Raw genomic sequence first — 18,946 nt, 5'->3', positions numbered from 1 at the left:
TACGGGGAGCCAGCCAGCACATCCACAGCCAACCACTGTATGCTTTTAACTCTTAGTTTGTAACGAGCTGCACTGAACAACACTCAGCTCTGCTCAAATGAGAAACACATTTTCATTCTGCATTCAGACCACATCAGTGCACAGATTCGGACAGGGACAGGGTTTCTGTACGTGGAGCACACACACACACACATTCACACTCCTAGATGCACAGCAGGATAGCAGTTGATTCCACACTGAGGAAGTAACATCCAGGTTGTGCAAGTTCAATAATTACAACTCTACAACACATTTGGACACTTCTATATTACAAAACATTCTAAGTCAAAGGTTCACTCACTAGCTTTTCAAAGTTTTCAACCACATCTCATGGTCTTCATTCAGCAAATGGAGGTGGCTCAGTGTCATCATGTGACCAAACTTTTGGAATTAAAGGTCCACTGTGTAGGATTTAGTGGCATCTAGAGGTGAAGTTGCAGTTTGCATCCATTTGAATACCACCCCCCCTCCAAGCGTGTAGAAGAAACTACGGTGGCCACGAAAAATCGTGAAAAATGCGAAAGGGCATATCTAGAGCCACTGACTTTTGTCCGTTCTGGGCTTATGTAGAAACATGGCAGTGCAACATGGCGGCCTCCGTGGAAGGGGACCTGCTCCCTCTGTAGATATAAACAGCTTATTCTAAAGTAATGAAAACATAACGGCTCTTATTTTCAGGTGATTATACACTAATGAAAACATACTTATAAATATTATATTCCATTTGCCAATAGCTTCTCCTAAATGTTCCACACTGGACCTTTAAAACTGGAAACAGAAAACATGAACTGTCTGTGAACACCACACCAAATCTGGCTGACCAAAGAGCAACAACTGGGAAGATGTCAAAGGTCATTGACTGAGCAAGACTGTTTCACTTTTGAAAGACGAAATAACACAATCCTCCTCTTAAAAATGAAAGTTATATTTATAAGTTATTAAACACAGCCTGGTTAGAGAGTAATATTCAACACTTTCTGTCAAAATGACGGATAATGATCTTTGACCCTCAGTCCCCACCGACCAATGAGACATTGTGGGTGGAGTTAACGTGAGCCAATGAGAGAACAGAGGGTGGGGTTAGTCTGAGCCAATGATAAAAGAGAAGGTGGACTTTGTCCTAACCAGTGAGAGAGGCGAGGTAGGAAGTATTACTTCCGACGGCACTGTGACAAGCTGGTGAAAAGGCTTTGGATAGATCCTACCATTCAACGGGCGCTTCAGTCACGTCACATCCAAGTGTCTGAATACAGAGTCCATGGTGCTTCCAAGGCCTTTCTTCACAATCTCAAAATGACGAGACGTTTGTAGATGTTGTGTTACTGTGTACAAAACAACTTGTCTCAGAATATTTTGAGTGAATTGAGAAGATTGTATGATGATATTTGCCGTACCGTAGGAACCTCTGTGTTGTAGTTAGCCTTAAGAACATTGAGAAGATGATGAAAACTAATGTGGAGTGAAGATAGTTGATTTTTTCCTACGGTGTTGAAGTTATTTTTCATATAAAACGAATGTCGAACGAGTCAACTACATTTATTCGATATCTTTGGTTACTTAGCTAATTCAGATTTTTAATATAAAATATAAATAATGAATAAATTATGATGTAATATTATGATTAATCAGTTCAAATCAGCTCCATGTTTACCAGCCACAACATTAAAGTGATGAAGACATTAAAGTAATTATAATACAATAATGTATATTATTCTGAAATAATGAGTACTTTTACTTCTGGTACTTTCAGTGTATTTTGATGCTAATACTTTTGTACTTTTACTTTAGTAAGATTTTGTAAAAGAATATGTCTACACTGTGGTATTACAACTTTTACTTAAGTAAAAGATGTGAGTACTTCTTCGAAAAAAAAAGAAAGAATATCTCCGCTTCCTCCCCCTTGCCCTTCTCTTACTTCTTTTGTCTTTTGACTGCTGGTCACCCCATTTAACATGGGACAGATAGCATCATGCTGACAGATATTTGGTTTGCCAAAGTATTGCTTTAGAACCAAACCAAGATGAAAACATAAAAACAGTAGATAAAGAAGATTCTAGCCTACAGTGTGCCATGGCAGAGTTTCTGCATCCTAACTACCCTGCTCTCAGCCATGCAGACTTTATAAGAAACTTCTTAACAAAACATTCAAAGAATCACAATTACAATTACAATTTCTGAGGGTGTCTATGGATTTCGAATTTTCCCACAGAGAACAATACTGCTGGGTCAGACTTAGAAACTTAGACAAAAGACACATCTCAAACTCCTCTGCGTCTGGGTTCAATTATTGGGGTGTCTGGGTAATGTGTGCGGGCTCCTGGTTGACCCTTCTGAGCCTTCTTGTTTTTGATGCCACCATGAATGCTTCCATTGTTCATACATAATTTGTAGTAACATATAACCCTTCTCTTTCCTCCTCAGTCACTACTACACGCTCAACTGCTCCAAAAGCATAGCTGTCAGAGCACCCAAAGGCACCTAAAAGCACTTCAGGCACTAGTGGCTGTTTAAAGATTATGACTTATGCTAGCTTGGCCCTAACCCTACCTCCTACCCCTAACCCTTATATACCCACTTAATACCCAGATGCTTATTATTATATATTATATATTGCAATTTTTGATCCAGCATGAAACCTGCTTGCTTGTGTGTGTGTGTGTGTGTGTGTGTGTGTGTGTGTGTGTGTGTGTGTGTGAGAGAGAGAGAGCGAGAGAGAAGTAGGGGGCAAATTCCTTTTTGTGCACTCACACAGTCTGTAGTCACTGCATGTTGAGCAGAGAACAGAGACAGAGGAGGGATTTGGAAGAGAGGAGGAATATCCAAAATCTGACTCTATTTGAAATAGCACAACTCAATGACTTGTGGCAGCAGCAATTTAAGACGGATTTTCCTGAGAGGGAAAATGGTGGTAAGTGTAAATACACCCATAGGCCTTGCTGTGACACAAAGCTTGCCAAGTTTTACCAATTTGAATTGCAATTTAAAAGCAGTTCTAACTAACTGTTCTTCTCAGTGTTTTTTTCTCAAGGTGCTAACACAATGCTGGAGTCACCAACAAAACCAGACACAGAAAAACTGTGACATAGGGACACAGATTATTTAATTCATTCAACTTCATAACCAATCCATTCATTGAACTCCACCCTCTCTTCTCTCATTGGCTCAGACTAAGTCCACCCTCTTCTCTCTCATTGGCTCATGCTAGCTCTACACACATCTTCTCATTTGTCGGGGGGCTGAGGGTCAAAGGTCATCATTTTGACAGAAAATGTTGCATATGCTTTTGACAAAAATAAAACAAGAGAACACAGCAGGAGACATGTTGTTCATGGTTGTTGTCAGTCCTGTAATTGCCACTTGTGGCTGCTGTTGACACTGAAAAGTCTCTCCCGATAATAGGTTGTTGTAGTTATCAGTTTTATTATTTCATTGATGAGAATTGATTTCATTAGTTTGGCATGTTGGATGGCTCTAAATACTACAATATTCATAAGCCTGGGCTACGTTACTATGGAAAAGAAGTCAGTAGGAGGAGTGAAACAGAGCTTTAGAAAATTCTAAACGCTTTGTGATTGGAACAGGACTAAAATTAGTTGCTGAATTCATCTAAAATTGATCCAAAATTAAAGTGCTTTAAAGTGCTCCAGTTGTCATTTAACATTGTCTATGTAGAAAATGAACTTTTTTCAGGGAAGCCTTTACACTCAGTATAACTCCTCTTTGCATCTCGGCAAGTTGGCTTTAGTCGCCTAACCTAAACCAAGCTTAGCCTTTCTGTAGTTACCAGCTGTAGATACTGAGGGAATAAACAATCGTAAAACACTGGTTGTGAAGATCTACCTGATATATTGAAGAAAATTGTTATCCAGGTGGTTATTTTCTCCCAAACCCCCCAAATTGTGCTAATGCAAAGCAGTCAAGCATGAACAAAATTGGTAGGAGATAAGGTTTACCCTGAAGGATTATGAGGGATCAATTTTGCCAGGGTATTTGGTGCAGGTTGTTCTGTGAGCATCTGTTGAACATCAAAATGTTGTTAAGGAGCAAATGATGGAGAGACAAAGTAAAGTTAGGAGTGTAGTTCTTAGCAGAGGGCAGAGAGTGCAGTGTGAGGAACAGCAGTCAGAGACAGGAGCTGTGGAAAGACAGAGTGTGTTGGGGAATAAAACAGGGCTGAATGGAAACTCCACAAGGCTGCTGTCTCTCCCCTGCTCACGTGCTTTTACTTCACCAACACACACTGCAGCACTGCTCTGCTACGCTCTACTCAGCTGGTTCTCCTTTTGAACTGGTGTGTGTGTGTGTGTGTGTGTGTGTGTGTGCCGATATCCCCACCCAATTTACAATCTACCAAGAAGGAAAATTCTGAAGGCATTACTGAATTTGTGACATTGTTGAAGGCTTTTGGAAAAGGTTGAATGTAAAAATACAAAATACTGGTGCACAATATCTTAAATCTGTCAAATATTGGTATAAACCCCTCACTCTCTCTCTCTGTCTCATACACACACATGCACACACACACACACACATTTCACTTCTTCCCCCTTTTCCAAGCAAATTACTTCACCAGGGTTCCTGGATACCTGCTCAAACATCTGGGGCTGTAGTAGCTCAGAACTCAGGACGTAGTCAGAGTCCTGCACATAGTATTATGTTTTACACAGTAACATTACAGGGCTGGGAATTTCCCAGAGTTTTACAGATTATCTTTCTTTTTATTTTTTATTTTTTGGTGGGGGTTTGGAGATGGAGGCAGGGTGGGGAGAGAGGCTGTACTCTGCCTGCTCAGCAGCAGTGGAGGATTATGCAGCAGGGACCAGGTGTGCTGCCATGACCCTTTTTGGTCCTCCCATTGATCTGCATAATGCATGATGCTTCCATTGCACTCCACCCTTGTGTGAAATCAGCCTGTTGACCAGCTTTGTGCATCTATGAATGGGATATTAGGAAAGAGAACAAAATAAATCAGTACATTAGAGACAATTAAGAGCTTGACATGCAGTGCTACAATGCAGTGTATCCCCTAAAAAAATTGTTTTCCAGGGTGATGTGTGCTTGCCTTGCTTATGTTGGATTGTTCAACCACTGAAACAAGTAGCTTACCAAAAATAATTCAATTCAATAAAATTTTATTTACATAGCGCCAATTCATAACAGAAGTTATCTCATTGCACTTTTCCTATAGAGCAGGTCTAGACTGTACTATTTGTAGTATTATTTACAGAGACCCAACAGTTCACCAATAAGTGAAAGTAAGTGGTGTAGAGCGCTGTAGCAACCTTTAAGGACACCAAGGTCATGTTCTTGGTATTGTTTTTGGGAATCTGGAGGTTGGAATGACCTGAGGAGGATTCAACAGTTATACAGTTATATATTGGTGGGTTTTAAAGGCGGATTCAGATTTTAAGCAAAAAATACTAATTGAAGTGATCATTTGTCTAGAGTTGATTGTTTTAAATGCCTGGGTGAAAGATGTTTTTTGGCTCTATAACAATGTCATGCTACTCCCGCTGTTGCTTCTGATAGAGGACATTATTCTTATGATGGCAAAAGGTTGCTTTAAAAACGTGTGTTTAAACAAAAACAGTTTTTTGGGTGAGGACAGGGTCTGCAAATTTTCTGGAAGCTCAGGATTGTGACATGAGCAGATGTTTTTAAAAATGCCAAACCCCATGGAAGTGACTTTTTAAAATGTGTTTATTACTGTGGTTACCTTTGTTGTCCAGCCCCTTTGCCCCACAGCCTGCTTAGGGAATAGCAGCTTCCTGCATCACTCCTTAAATGTTGTTACTTTGTTGAACAACCACCTACCTGTACCAAAGCTCTCGGTCCCAATGGACTTTTCAGCATTCGTTCTGAAATGCTCAGGTGGATTTTGGCCTTTTTACAGGTCAGCTATTATGGAAGTTCTTTGGCCTCTTTATTCAAATGGCACTGCAGTTTGCAAGTGGCAATTCAATGTGCAAAGTGGCAATGCAATCCTCAATTCAGTTAGAATTATTCTGATTAAACGTTTAAATGAAAGTTCAGTCAATTGCATTTCATATTGCTATGTTTTTTATGCCTCTTTATTTAAATGTCAATTCAATGTACCAGTGAAACAGCGCCCCCAGTCTATTGCATTTACATTTACTTGTCTACATGCTTTTCTGGTGTCAAAATTCAATTGGAAATGCAATCTGTCAGTCCTCTCATCAAAGCGGGTCTTCAGTTAGGACGTCACTTCTGTCTGGGAGACAGATAGTTATCGAGCTTGTTGATGTTTCCTGTTATGTGGATCTTAATATGCAGCATTGATTAACTGGATAAGTAGATGTAGCTCAGTAGTCATTTTTTTGTGTGCTGATAAAGTTTACACTTAAAAAATATTGTAATTTTCAGCAAACCTAGCAAAACTAGCTACCATAACAGAAAATCCCAAGGCTTTGATATGAACATAAGTTATGCTAGAAATATTTGTCATAATGCCGATTTTCAGTGCAGTTTAACTTGAAGATGTGGCGATTTGTTGGTTGAAAGGATTAGCTATAAAATACTAGAATGTAAAGACATAATACAAAAACATTTTTTGTGTGCAATTCAACTTTCTTAAGGTGAGGAAACCAGGCTGAATCAGTGGGTGTTGAACATGAGGAGAAAGAAGTGGACTCCCTCTAGCATCTTGAGGAGGATCAGCTCATCACAGGTAGACTGATCAATTCTGAGGCTTGCGCTCATGCAATAACAAATACTTACTTTTCAGTCATTTCATAAAACAGTTAAGAATCACTATTAAGGAATGCTTTTATTTCACAGTTTGATTAATCATGCCATAATAAAGTTAAAGGTGAGAACTGTGTCATACACACACAGTAGTGTGTTCAGAGGAAATGTGTCCATTTCAGGTTTTGGGTTTTAAATATGTAAGTCTATACACATTATGGTCCTGCACTGAAGCAAACTTGCATACACCTGGTCTGACAAGCTGGTATGTATATGATACATATTGCCATCTTTTGTGTCTTGCTTATCCAAACGGTGAAAACTGAATGACCACATAAGGAAAACCTGATGTATGGAGCGTGTTTGGTCTCATCCATCTGGTTGTGGAGAAGGGAGACCACATGGTAAATGGACTGTACTTTTATATTATCTAGTCTTTCTAACTACTCAAAGCACTTCAACTACATATCAATTGGGTATCATCCGCATAACAATGAAAGTTTATGGAGTGTTTGCTAATAATATTGCCTAGAGGAAGCATATATAAGATGAATAGAATCGATCTAAGCACAGAACTTTGTGGAACTCCGTGACTAACTTTGGCATGCACGGAGGACTCACCGTTAACATGTACAAACTGAGATCAATCTGATATATAGGATTCAAACCAGCTTAGTGTGGCTCCTTTAATGCCAATTACATGTTCCAGTCTCTGTAATAGGATGTGATGTTCAATGGTGTCGAACGCAGCACTAAGATCTAACAAGATGAGTACAGAGACAAGCCCATTGTCTGATGTAATTAAAAGGTAATTTGTAATTTTCACCAGTGCTGTCTCTGTGCTATGATGCACTCTAAATCCTGACTGAAAATCCACAAATAAACTATTGTTATTTAGAAAGTCACACAACTGATTGGCGACTGCTTTCTAAAGGATCTTAGAGAGAAAGGGAAGGTTAGATATAGATCTATAGTTGGCAAAAACTGGGCTTTTTAAGAAGCGGTTTAATTACAGGTACTTTAAAGGATTGTGGTACATAGCATGTTAATAAAGACAGAGTGATCATATACTGTAAAGAGGTGCTAACAGAATAAGAAATACTTCCCAGAGATCCCAGAGTGGAAACTCTTTTGTTACAGCAGCTCACTATCACGTCAGTGCACACAGGAATAGAAGTACTAAGCAAAAAATATAATACACTATAATACCGGTCAGATAAATTAAGTATCAAGTGGGTATAAGTATAAAATTAAAATAAAAAAAGTACAAAGTGGATTTACCGGTTGATGATAAGAATGTATGGTATAATAATACAATGTAATAATACAAGTAGTAAGTAATAGTGCATGAACTGTGTTAGGTGTAGCCTATTAAGATTATAATGAGACGGTAGATGTTGCACAGTAGTAATAAAAGCATGAATAAATATCAATAAATAGGGAATTTAACTAAGGGTAAAACGTCTTTAAGCAGCCTAGTTGGAATGGGGTCTAAGAGACAGGTTGATGGCTTAGATGAAGAAATCGTCAAAGTTAGTTGAAGAAGATCGACAGGAGCAAAGCAGTCAAAATATATATCAGGTTTTACAGTTTGTTTCTAAGGTTCCTGTGTTTGAATATAAGTTGGTACCGGTTTAAGGCAGGACTTGATGAAGTTTTTATAGTTAAAATTGTATTATTGAAGAAACTCATGAAGTTGTTACTACTGAGATCTATAGGAATACATGGTTCAATGGAGCTATAACTCGCTGTCAGCCTGGCTACAGTGCTGAAAAAAACCTGGGGTTGTTTTTATTATCTTCTGTTAATGATGAGTAGTAAGCTGCTCTGGCATTACGGAGGGCTTTCCTGTATGTTTTAAGACTATCTTGCCAGACTAAACTAATTCTTCCAGATTGTTGGAATGCCATTTCCTTTCAAGTTTTTGTGATGTTTGCTTTAATTTGCGGGTTTGAGGATTATACCATGGAGCTAATCTTCTTTGTTTTATTATCTTCTTTTTTAGAGGAGCAATAGAATCGAATGTCGTTCGCAGTGAGCCTGCAGCACTATGAACTAGATGTTCAATTTGGGAGGGGCTGCAATTTGCATAGGAGTCCTCTGTTATATTGAGACATAACATTGAATTAAATGCAGATGGGATCGCTTCCTTGAATCTAGCCACAGCAATATCAGATAGACATCTAGAGTAAGAGTTTTTGCCTAATGGCGTGTAGTACCGTAATAGCAGTTCAAAAGTTATTAAATAATGGTCCGATAAAGAAGGATTCTGTGGAAAGACTATTAAATGTTCAATTTCAACGGCATATCATATACCAGAACAAGGTCGAGGGTGTGGGTAAAACAGTGAGTGGCTTCAGTACACTCTGACAAAAGCCAATCGAATCTAATAATGAGATAAATGCAGTACTAAGGCATTTTCAATGTCTATATGAATATTGAAATCACCTACAATAATTACTTTCTGTTTTAAGGACTAAACTTGATTAAAAACTCTGAGAATTCAGATAAAAATTCAGAATAAGGACCAAGAGCGTGGTACACTATAAGAAATAGAATTGACTGTCGTGTTTTCCAGGTTGGGTGTGAAAGACTAAGAACAAGGCTTTCGAATGAGTTATAATTTAGTTTTAGTTTAAGGTTGATTGATAGGCTTGAGTCAAAGATGGCTGCAATTCCATCTCCTCGGCCAGTGCCTCGAGGAATATGAGTATTAATATTTCTGGGCGGAGTGGATTCATTTAGGCTAACATATTCTTCACGACCCAGCTATGTTTCAGTAAGACAAAATAAGTCAGTATGATACTCTGATATTAAATCGTTCACTAGTACAGCTTTAGATGACAGAGATCTGATATTTAAGAGTCCAGAGTTGTGCTATTTCAGCATTTTTGTTTAGATTTTTATGTAACTCCTCTTCTGTTAACTTTTGATTTTATTCATTTAAGTGGTCGGGGGGAGTTTTGGGTGGGTAACTGCTCAGAGAAGCGTGTAGGACTGCAACTCTGACTCCTGGTCTCAACTCAGAGTTGTCATGGTTTTGGTCCACTATTAAACTCGGACAGATTTTTAGATATGAGAGCTGCTTCATCCAAAGTGGAACGAATGTCGTCTCTCCTAACTAAACCAGATCTTCCCCAGAAAATCCGCCAACTATCTACAACGCTGGCATCATTTGCTGGACACCACCTCGACAACCAGCGGCGGAATGAAAACATGCGGCTAAACATGTCATCACTGGTCAGGATTGGCAGGGAAACTACGGAGTCCGACGTTGTCTTTGCATATGTACACACGACTCACCATTAACTTTAGTGACTTCCGATTGGCAGTTGTTCCATGTTGACCTTGCATGGATTTTTGGATTTTGTACCTTAATTGCTCCTTGTCGGATTTGTTTGCCTGTCTTGGCCTGCCTTCCCGATTTGGACCTCTGCCTGCCTGACTATCCGTGTAAGCTCTCCCTTGTAATAAATTTGCTGAACTGCCTCTGCTCTGCCTCAAAGTCTGCATTTTGGTCGTATTCCCTTGTGTTCCCTCTTTCCCCGCGTGACACTTAAACGACAGAATGAACTGGCTATAACATGGACCCAGTGGACTTTGGTTCCCTCTCTGAGGAGCTCCAGGAGGTAAATTCTGTTTTGGAGAGACTACACATGTCTATAGCAGACATTGAAAACAGGCTGGTTGCTTATTCCTTAATGGAGAAAGTGATTTTGTCAAGGTCCAGGCTATTGGTCATGCCGGCTGTGGCTACAAATTTATCAGTGATTTCCACCCTGAAGCAAAGCCTCCAGCCTTCACCCCAGTCTGCTAGCAACCAGCATGCTAGCAACCAGCCTACATCCCTGCCTACTAGCCCTCTGTCAGTCAGGCTCAGATATGTTAGCCTGCAATCTGCCTGTCCTGAGCCGGTCCCTGCTCCGAACCCGTACCTGGGCACCCATCTGGCTTTTGGTGGTCCTTGCAGCTATCAATTTGATTCCCGGCCTGCCAGTCATCAGCCTGCACCACAGCCTCCTAGTTCCCAGCAGATATCTCTGCATGCCTACCTCCTGTGTGCTAATCTCCAGTCTGCACCTCAGCCCGTTCCTGTCTTAGAACCTTCTGGGAAACCCCCCAGAAGGAAGCATGGCTCCCGCTGATGTTGTCACCGCTGCCCAGCTACTCGTCTGCACCACTGCCCAGCTGCTCTGGTTGGCAACCATCTCCTGTCCTGGTTGGGCCGCAACCATCTGAACTCGCTGTGCTGCTGCAGTCCCACGATCCCCCTGAGCTGCAGCACACTCCCGCCACTGCTGGATCGCTGCAGCACTCTCCTGGTTCCCTGCTATCACTGGTTCTGCCGGCTCCTCTACCAGTCTCCCCATTGCCGGCTTCCTGTCTTGCTGCCCTGTTGCCAGACCCCAATCTTGTTCTCCAGCCACATCCAGTGACCTTTGGCCTTTGTCACTGGCCTCTAGAAGGGTTCCGCCTGTGCCACCGGCATTCCACCAGACTTCCAGATGGTTTCGGTCTTCGTTGCGGACCTCATGAGTTGCTCCATATGGCTGGTCATCACTTGGACCTACTCAGCCCTTCAGCCCTGCCTTCTGGGCGCCCCCCTGACGTGCTCTGCTCTTCTGTCCAGCCCCCAGGCCATCTGCCTGAGGTTCCCAGCTCTGCACCTGTCCAGCCCCCAGGCCGTCTGCCTGAGGTTCCTAGCTCCGCATTTGTCCAGTCTCCAAGCTGTCTGCCTGAGATCTTCCACTTGGCCCTTACTTCCTGTCCTTGTTTGCTTTCCCTCCAATTTAGATTGTTTGCCTCACTTTGATTAATTGCACCTGTGTCTCATTGTCTCCCCTACCTAAGTGTATTCAGTCCGGGTTTTTTCCATTGTTCAGTGTCAATTCGTCATTATCATTTGTATTAGCACATGGTTTCCCTTCTGTTCCTTGTTGACTTGGCATAGATTTTTGGATTTTGTAACTTGCCTGCTCCTTGTCAGATTTGTTTGCCTGTCTTAGACTGACTTCCTGATTAGGACCTCTGCCTGCCTGACTATCCGTGTAAGCCTTCCCGTGTAATAAATTTGCTGAACTGCCTCTGTTCTGCCTCAAAGTCTGCGTTTGGGTCCTATCCCCTTGTGTTCCCTGTGTGACACTCATACGACATAGTCACTATAATGAATCATACAAAATTATCCGATGAACTAGAGCAGCAAAAATATGCTACTAGTAACACACAAACACCGGTGACTGGAAATAAGACAATGCGCTTACCGCAGCACGTCAGCACATCCCTGTTGTTGAGACTGGCTGTTAGTTTCAAGAACACAGGCATTCACAGAAGTGCCATAGTTGTTCTGGCACTCAGCATCTGAAGGCCTGGTTATTGTAAACAGTGGAGCCACAGACAGTAGCTGTGGAAAACAAACAATGGTTCTTTCAACAGTCTTAACTCTACATACCACATATCTGCCTCACACATATTCACACATGTTTTCATGCAAACATAGGGTAAGAAAACTGATCTGTATTCAGAGCCCCTTCTGAGCTTTTAGCCAGACACAGTCCTTTCTCTCAACATCCTTTCAAGCTGAGGAAAAATGGAGGAAAACCCTTCCTTCTGTTAATTCCTAACCCTGCTTTTATCATGCAGGAAGCTTCATCAGCTGCAACCTAACTCCTAACTGCAACAATTTTTCACCTGCATTTTTTCACTTGTGATATTAATACATTCAACTGACATCTTAACTGTTTTCAGTGGAACTGTTTTGGACACCAGCAGGAGTAATGGTCAGGCATCTGTCAGATATTCTGCTCGAACAAAACGTTAACTGTGTGCTGTACATGTTGGGTTTTTTTTTTTGTTTGGTTTTTTTACATTTTCTAACTTCCAAATTAGTCAGCATAATGATTTCAATAATAAGAAGCAATGTGTGGTTATAGTATTGATTGTTGTAAGGCAGTGTAGCTATCTTGTAAAACCCCGCAGCTGATAAGGCATAATGGCCAGTGTTAGCTAGTATGAGCATCCTATTTTGTAAAACCTACCATTTGATGAGTTACAATGGTAACTTCAGTTTGCTAACATTAGCAATCCTTAAGTGTGGTTACATAACTGAGTGACTTTGCACAGCTAAAACATTTGTAATGTATTTTCATGTGGTGTAATGTTAATATTCGTGTGGAGGTTTTGGGAGATACTGCAAGTAATGAAGGGATAGATGCACCTACAGTCTGTTCTGCTGGCTCCTCAACCACCATAGGGCTTCACTCTGGCTCACAGTGCAACTTTAGTTGGAAGTATGCTGGCTGAGTGCTTTCTAGCTTTAAATGGGTCAATATTTTTTTTCTTTTGAAAATATACATTTGGTGCATCCACATACATATTTTTGTCAGGACACTTTGTGATTAATGTGGTTAATTTGATTGTCACCCAAATGAGGCCATTCAAAACCTTTGTAAAGTCCTCCTTCTGGAAACTGTCTTCTGATGGCAGACAAAACACAAGGGCAAGGGTAAAGGTAAAGGGCTTTCTACTGTACCTACCCAGAATGCAATAGGCCCAGTTGACGACCTGCCTGTAAGAGTTGTGGTATTGCCTGGGTATAGGTACACAATATCTACAGTTAAACTTGATAGTCTTATATATTATTTTGTGCTTTCTCATCTCTCTCCAGTCGCTTTCAGCAGATATTTCTGCCTCCGGAGCTGCAGAGTCTGGATCTATGATTGTTTTGTATGTATTATTCCTATCAATATTATTATTACTATTCTTATTGTATTAATATTAATATTACTACCACTACCATTTGTTATGGTTTGAGACTTGAAATTTAGTTATTTCCTGTTTTATTTTGTAAGTGTTGGGATCAGCGGTATGACATTCACCCTGTGTACAGTGTATCATTTGTGACGGCCCCTGTCTAACTATTGAGATGGTGGAGTGTTTTGCCAGTTACTGTTTTCATATGTGTCCTTGAAGGTACCACAGGAACACAGTTGCAGCAAACAGCCTGATTCAGAGCACCTCTGCCTTGCGCTCCTAGGGAATAAAGGTCCAGCTTCAGCGCCTCTCTCTGTCTCTGTCTTTCTTCCGGTTTCATCCCAACCAGCTTTTGCACACTTTTGCCTTTGTTTGGCTTTGTTTCGCTTTCGCTTCCCAACACCTTACACTTCATTATGCTCACCCATCTACATCACTGATGCCACTGACTGATACACCCTATATTTTTAGTTATATGGGGTATTTCTTTAGTTGTGCACTTTATTTCAATAAATACCTGTAATTTACCATCACCCTTCATGACCATTCATATTTGTCATGACCTAGGAGCCGGGTTATGACACACTGCTGACCTCAGTATTCTGATTCAACCTGCACTGCAGTAGGCAGCCTTGGCTGCTCTCTTCCAGCTTTTATAGCTTCACATCAAAGCCCCCCTCCTGCAGCCTTTCAAAAGAGCTCCACATAACTCAACCAACATGAAAGTGTGGCAGAGTGTAAAGTTTTTCTGGACAAAAAACAAAAACAAAAGTAAACATGCTGAATCTTTAGCACACTAGATAATGGTGGGATAATACCAACGCCATACCAGTTTGGAGCTGTGCACTCAGCTGCTCATTGCTTTACTTTTGACCTCTTTCACAGTACTTCTTTTCTGTTCTGTATTTAATCTGTGATTCCTTTTCTACCTACAGCATAGGGGCAGAAGTTTTAGATTTGCAGGAATGCTCACAGGAGGCCAAGGAATTTTCTGGCAATACCATTTTATTCTCAGGCTTGACTTTGATGTGGATGGATGTATTCTCCATTCTTTCTCTTACTGAGAAAATTAGAAGCATACATGTCAGCACAAAGGTCAACAGGGACAGCATATGATACAGTGTAGTTTCACTTTACAAAATTGGCCCAATGAAAGTGCTCTATCTGTCTCAAAAGTATGATTGAGAAATAAATTATCCTGTTTATAGCCTTGTTTTAGCCATGAGTAGTCCCTCGCCTGCTCTCAAAACTTCTCATTCTCAGTAACCCCCATGCCTCCGTTCCCTCCACATGCTTCCTCGTCCTGCTGCTGCTGCTGCATGAAGGCGTGGGGGTGGGTTTCACCTCATAGCACTGGTCCAGGGAAGGTTTTGCCTATAAGCTTATAGTGGATGAGGTCAGAGGTAGAGACAGCTGAACCTAGACCAACACTCAGGGGCGAATGTGATTCCCAAGGGTGTTGGGGAAGCACCTGGTCTCCCCAGGCCTGTGATTTAACCATAACAGTGTTTCTGTGGTCGGCCCAAATTCACATCAGTTGCCATTACACAGGAAAGAAAGAGGAAGCAGTGTTTTCTGAGCTGTGAGCCGCTCCTGCCAACTTCCAAGTTGTAGTATTTGGAGAATAAAGGGTGAAGGAAGCTGGTCCTCCCGTCGCCTTGCACGGCACAGGTTCTGCTTGGGTTGATTTTGGACGGTGGGACACCCTCTGGAATGGATCTTTGCCCTTTGTTTGGATGGAGCTGTCACAGACAGATAGAGAGCAGGAATTTAGAGAAGAGAGAAGTTAGATGAATAGTTTAACATTGTTTTTTGCTTTCTTACTGAGATGAAAAGATGGATATCAATATCATGTGTATGTGTTAAGTACAGCGTTGGTTAGCCTAGCTTAGCATAAAGCAGGTGAAAACAGCTAGCCTGGTTCTGTCTAAAGTTCAAAAACACACCTACGAACACCTCAAAAGTTGAGTTTTATTTACATGTTGTATCTCATTTGTACTCAAGCCTGTACTCAGTCTCTGTACTGATGAGACTGTGTACAGGGCTGTGGTGGGGAACTTTGTCTCATGGTGTGAGCAGAACCATATGCAGCTCAATGCGACAAAGTCTAAGGAGCTGGTTGTAGATCTACAAAGGGCCAAGGCACCAGTGACCCTGGTTTCCATCCAGGGGGTCAGTGAAGACATTGTTGAGGACTACAAGTACCTTGAACTACATATGGACAATAAACTGGACTGGGCTAAGAGCACTCAAGCTCTTTACAGGAAGGGCCAGAGCCGCCTCTGTTTTCTGAGGAGGCTAAGGTCCTTCAACATCTGCCGGACAATGCTGAAGATGTTTTATGAGTCTGTGGTGGCCACTGCTATCCTGTATGCTGTTGCATGCTGGGGCAGCAGGCTGAGGGTAGCGGACGCTAACAGGCTCAACAAACTGACCCATAAAGCCAGTGACATTGATCCATACAATAACAGAGATGTAAACTACAATGTGTACATCTTTGCAGTGTTTTCTGTCACAATGTCCAGCTCTCTCTCCCTCACTTCAGCCACATCTCCACTCTCCCAGGCCCCTTCAAAGTTATTGTTTACCTGTCCACGAGATGCCCTCAGACTTTTCTCCTGTCATTACAGATCCTGCCACTCCCATCTGTCCTGCAATCGCCTCAATCCCCTCACCTGAGCTTCCCCACCCATCTCCCCATCTGTACCCCATTCCCTCAATAAACCACTGAAGTCATCCTGCAGCTTGCTTCATCTGCATTTGGGTACAATCCTGTATTTCCTGAGCCGTGACAGCCTTCAGCTATAGTGCTGGCAGCCAGATGAGCACAGGTTTTGCTTTGGGTCTCTGTATAGGCAGAGATGGGCACAAATACATCAAAAAGTGTCTAGTTCACAAATACTTGTTCATCAAATGTATCAAAATAAAATACAGTACTGTATGTTCGTAATGGTATAAATACTGGCATGAGAAAATGTATTTAATTAAAATACACTCATTTGTAATAAATTAAAAAAATGTATAAATTAAAATTTTAAATACAAAAATACATTCCATACAAATTGATATCACATTTTAGGCATTTAATAGCCTCAATATGGGTCTGACCTTAACCCCCCGCCACTGAAAAGATGAGCTCTGCTAATTTCCCACATTATAGATTTGAAGTGGCCAATCAGGATATCTTGGAGGTGGGAGGCTGCGAATTCAGGGGTGCATGCTAGGTGGTTTCTGTCAGTCAAAGTGACCATAGACTGAACAGCCAATTGAAATGCAAAGTACATGGTTATGAGGGCAGTAAAGCATGCCTGCAAAGGAGAAAAAACGCTCAACTGGTGCCGATGATGGGAAAGTGATGTTGAATCTCACAAAGAGTAGCTTGATCAGTGGATATGAATCCTGTGAGGAAAAGTCCTTTCTGGGGTCCTCCAGAAAGTGAAGGGTCTCCAACTCTGCTTTGCTGTGGCTGGGCAACATCTCTCTGCCAAAATGGTTCTCAGTTCCTGTTGTTGGGATTGGAGACAGTAGAGGCAAACAGGGAAACAAGGTTGTAATGAATTTACATTAAATTCAAGGATTTTTAATATCACAAAAATGTTTTTAAATGTGACATGGAACTAGCTACTCATTTTTTTTTTAAATTGATGAATATTCATTTGTGATGATTAAGACGGTGTAGTCCCTCATTCATCCAGGAGTGTTCTATCGTAGAAAAGGTTTCAGTCGTAGTCATCTGGACACTGTTTTCAGAATCAAGACGTTTCGGCTCCCATCCGGAAGTCATTCTCAATTGTGAAAAAATTGGACGGGAACTGGAAATTTAAGCTAATCTGAGTTACATAAGCCCTGCCCTCAGGAGGGAATCTGCCTGAGTATCTGTTAATAGCTAGTTTCACCTGAAACTGACCTAAACTATTTTTTCACAATTGAGAATGACTTCCGGATGGGAGCCGAAACGTCTTGATTCTGAAAACAGTGTCCAGATGACTACGACTGAAACCTTTTCTACGATTTGTGATGATTAATTCATGAAATTGCAGTTTAACCTTAAGACACTGAAGTGAGAGTAGTTAACCCGTACTCTGGCCAGAGAAGACCAAGAAATCCTCTTCATTCTCTTGAGCGGTGTTTGATGAGGCACTCTCACTTTCTGACACAAGGCCAAGCTCTTCAGCTGGGTGCAGAAACAGGTGATGTATCCTCTTCTTCTCTCCTGATCGTGAAAAACGTGTGGGTTGCTGTAGCCAGGATGGCTTCATTGACATCAGTCTTTAGCTGTAAGAAGCTGCTGAACCATTTCTCAAAGCCAGCTATGGCGGCTTGCAAGATATGTGAGCAGTACCACAGGTTTGAAGCTTCCAGGTCATGTAGTTTAGCCTGAACAGCCAAGAAGGTAGGTATGAGCTCACCATAGTAGCATGAGGTCTGACCTTGAAGGCGGTCAATTGCAATGGCAATGGGCTTGAGGACTCTGCAGGATTCCTTAAAGGAATCAAGCTCTACTTCTTTGAACAGTGGGAGTTGCAAGGCAGGCATGATCCCAGGAAGCTTCTCCCAAAGAAATGTCAGCTGACCCAAACAGTCATAAAGAAAATACCACCTACAAATGCAGAGTGTCTTCAGTTGCTTGTTGGTCAAGTCATTGAGTATTTCTGCATATTTTGGTCTGCCAGAAGCATTCCATAGGGCTGAACAATGATTCAGCCTGGAGAGAGTTGGATTTTCTTTATTTGCCCTTTTGGCATCAGTGGTTGAAACCAAACTCAGTGTGTGAGTGGAAAACCTGACGTGAGGTGGTAGAATGATGGTGACACTTCTTCTCCTGGATATATTATTACAAATGAAAGATCCTGTTCCTGCTCATCTGTCTCATCCTGTTCCTCTGAAACAACTGTGATATTGAACTCACGAAATGCTTTTGAGAAGTTAGATGCATTGTCAGTTACAGTAGCCACAATAGTGCCAGTTGTGTGTCCATATTCTAAACGGATTATTAGGTATATTGTAGGTATGTGGAATGGGGAAATGTCTGCATGCAAGAGTAGCTTATTCACGTTCTAGCATGTCTGTTTGTATCCAATGTAGAGGGACTCCCATATAACTTGTTTTTTTACTTGACCAGATATGTATGCACTTAAGTCTCTTATTATTAAGTCTCGTTTTATTATTAAAATTTTCATTGATTCTTCTCCCAAGTACTGGACTGCGCGAGAGCAATTTGGGGTTTAGTGTCTTGCCCAAGGACACTTTGTCATGTGGGCTGGGGGAAGCAGGGATTGAAACGCCAACCTTCCGATTGGTGGATGACCCGGTTGACCCAGGTTTTTTTAACCCATCCCCTGTCACAGGGTGACAGCTGTATGGATTTAATAAGTAACTCTCTCTGGGGTTAGTTTCTTCTTATACAGGTGTGTCGAGCTGGGCACAGGGAGGAGACAGCATAGAGAGAGAT

The 18,946-nt window shown here is 41.5% G+C and overlaps 1 protein-coding gene and 1 long non-coding RNA gene across 3 annotated transcripts in view; one reads left to right on the top strand and one right to left on the bottom strand.

The window, feature by feature from the left end:
• The first annotated feature begins 1,025 nt into the window (after positions 1-1,025).
• Positions 1,026-18,946, top strand: part of LOC122880973 (proline-rich receptor-like protein kinase PERK10) — a 34,813-nt gene continuing 16,892 nt past the window's right edge. Inside the window, exons 1-3 of one of the 2 annotated variants that reach the window (XR_006379077.1) lie at positions 1,027-2,947; positions 6,636-6,727; positions 16,125-16,847. The gene's annotated coding sequence lies outside the window, so the exon portion shown is untranslated. Of the gene's footprint in view, positions 2,948-6,635; positions 6,728-16,124; positions 16,848-18,946 lie in introns of those variants that run through there. The other variant, XM_044206552.1, reaches the window with a different exon arrangement.
• LOC122880974 lies at positions 14,482-16,957 on the bottom strand. The gene is made up of 2 exons (XR_006379078.1): positions 16,828-16,957; positions 14,482-15,236 (listed from the first exon to the last, which is right to left on the bottom strand). It is a non-coding gene; the product is annotated as an uncharacterized LOC122880974 (long non-coding RNA).

Source organism: Siniperca chuatsi, linkage group LG9, assembly GCF_020085105.1.
Source record: "Siniperca chuatsi isolate FFG_IHB_CAS linkage group LG9, ASM2008510v1, whole genome shotgun sequence".
Classification (NCBI taxonomy): domain Eukaryota; kingdom Metazoa; phylum Chordata; class Actinopteri; order Centrarchiformes; family Sinipercidae; genus Siniperca; species Siniperca chuatsi.
The sequence above is the reverse complement of the archived record's forward strand: the minus strand, read 5'-3'. Positions and strand labels throughout refer to the sequence as shown.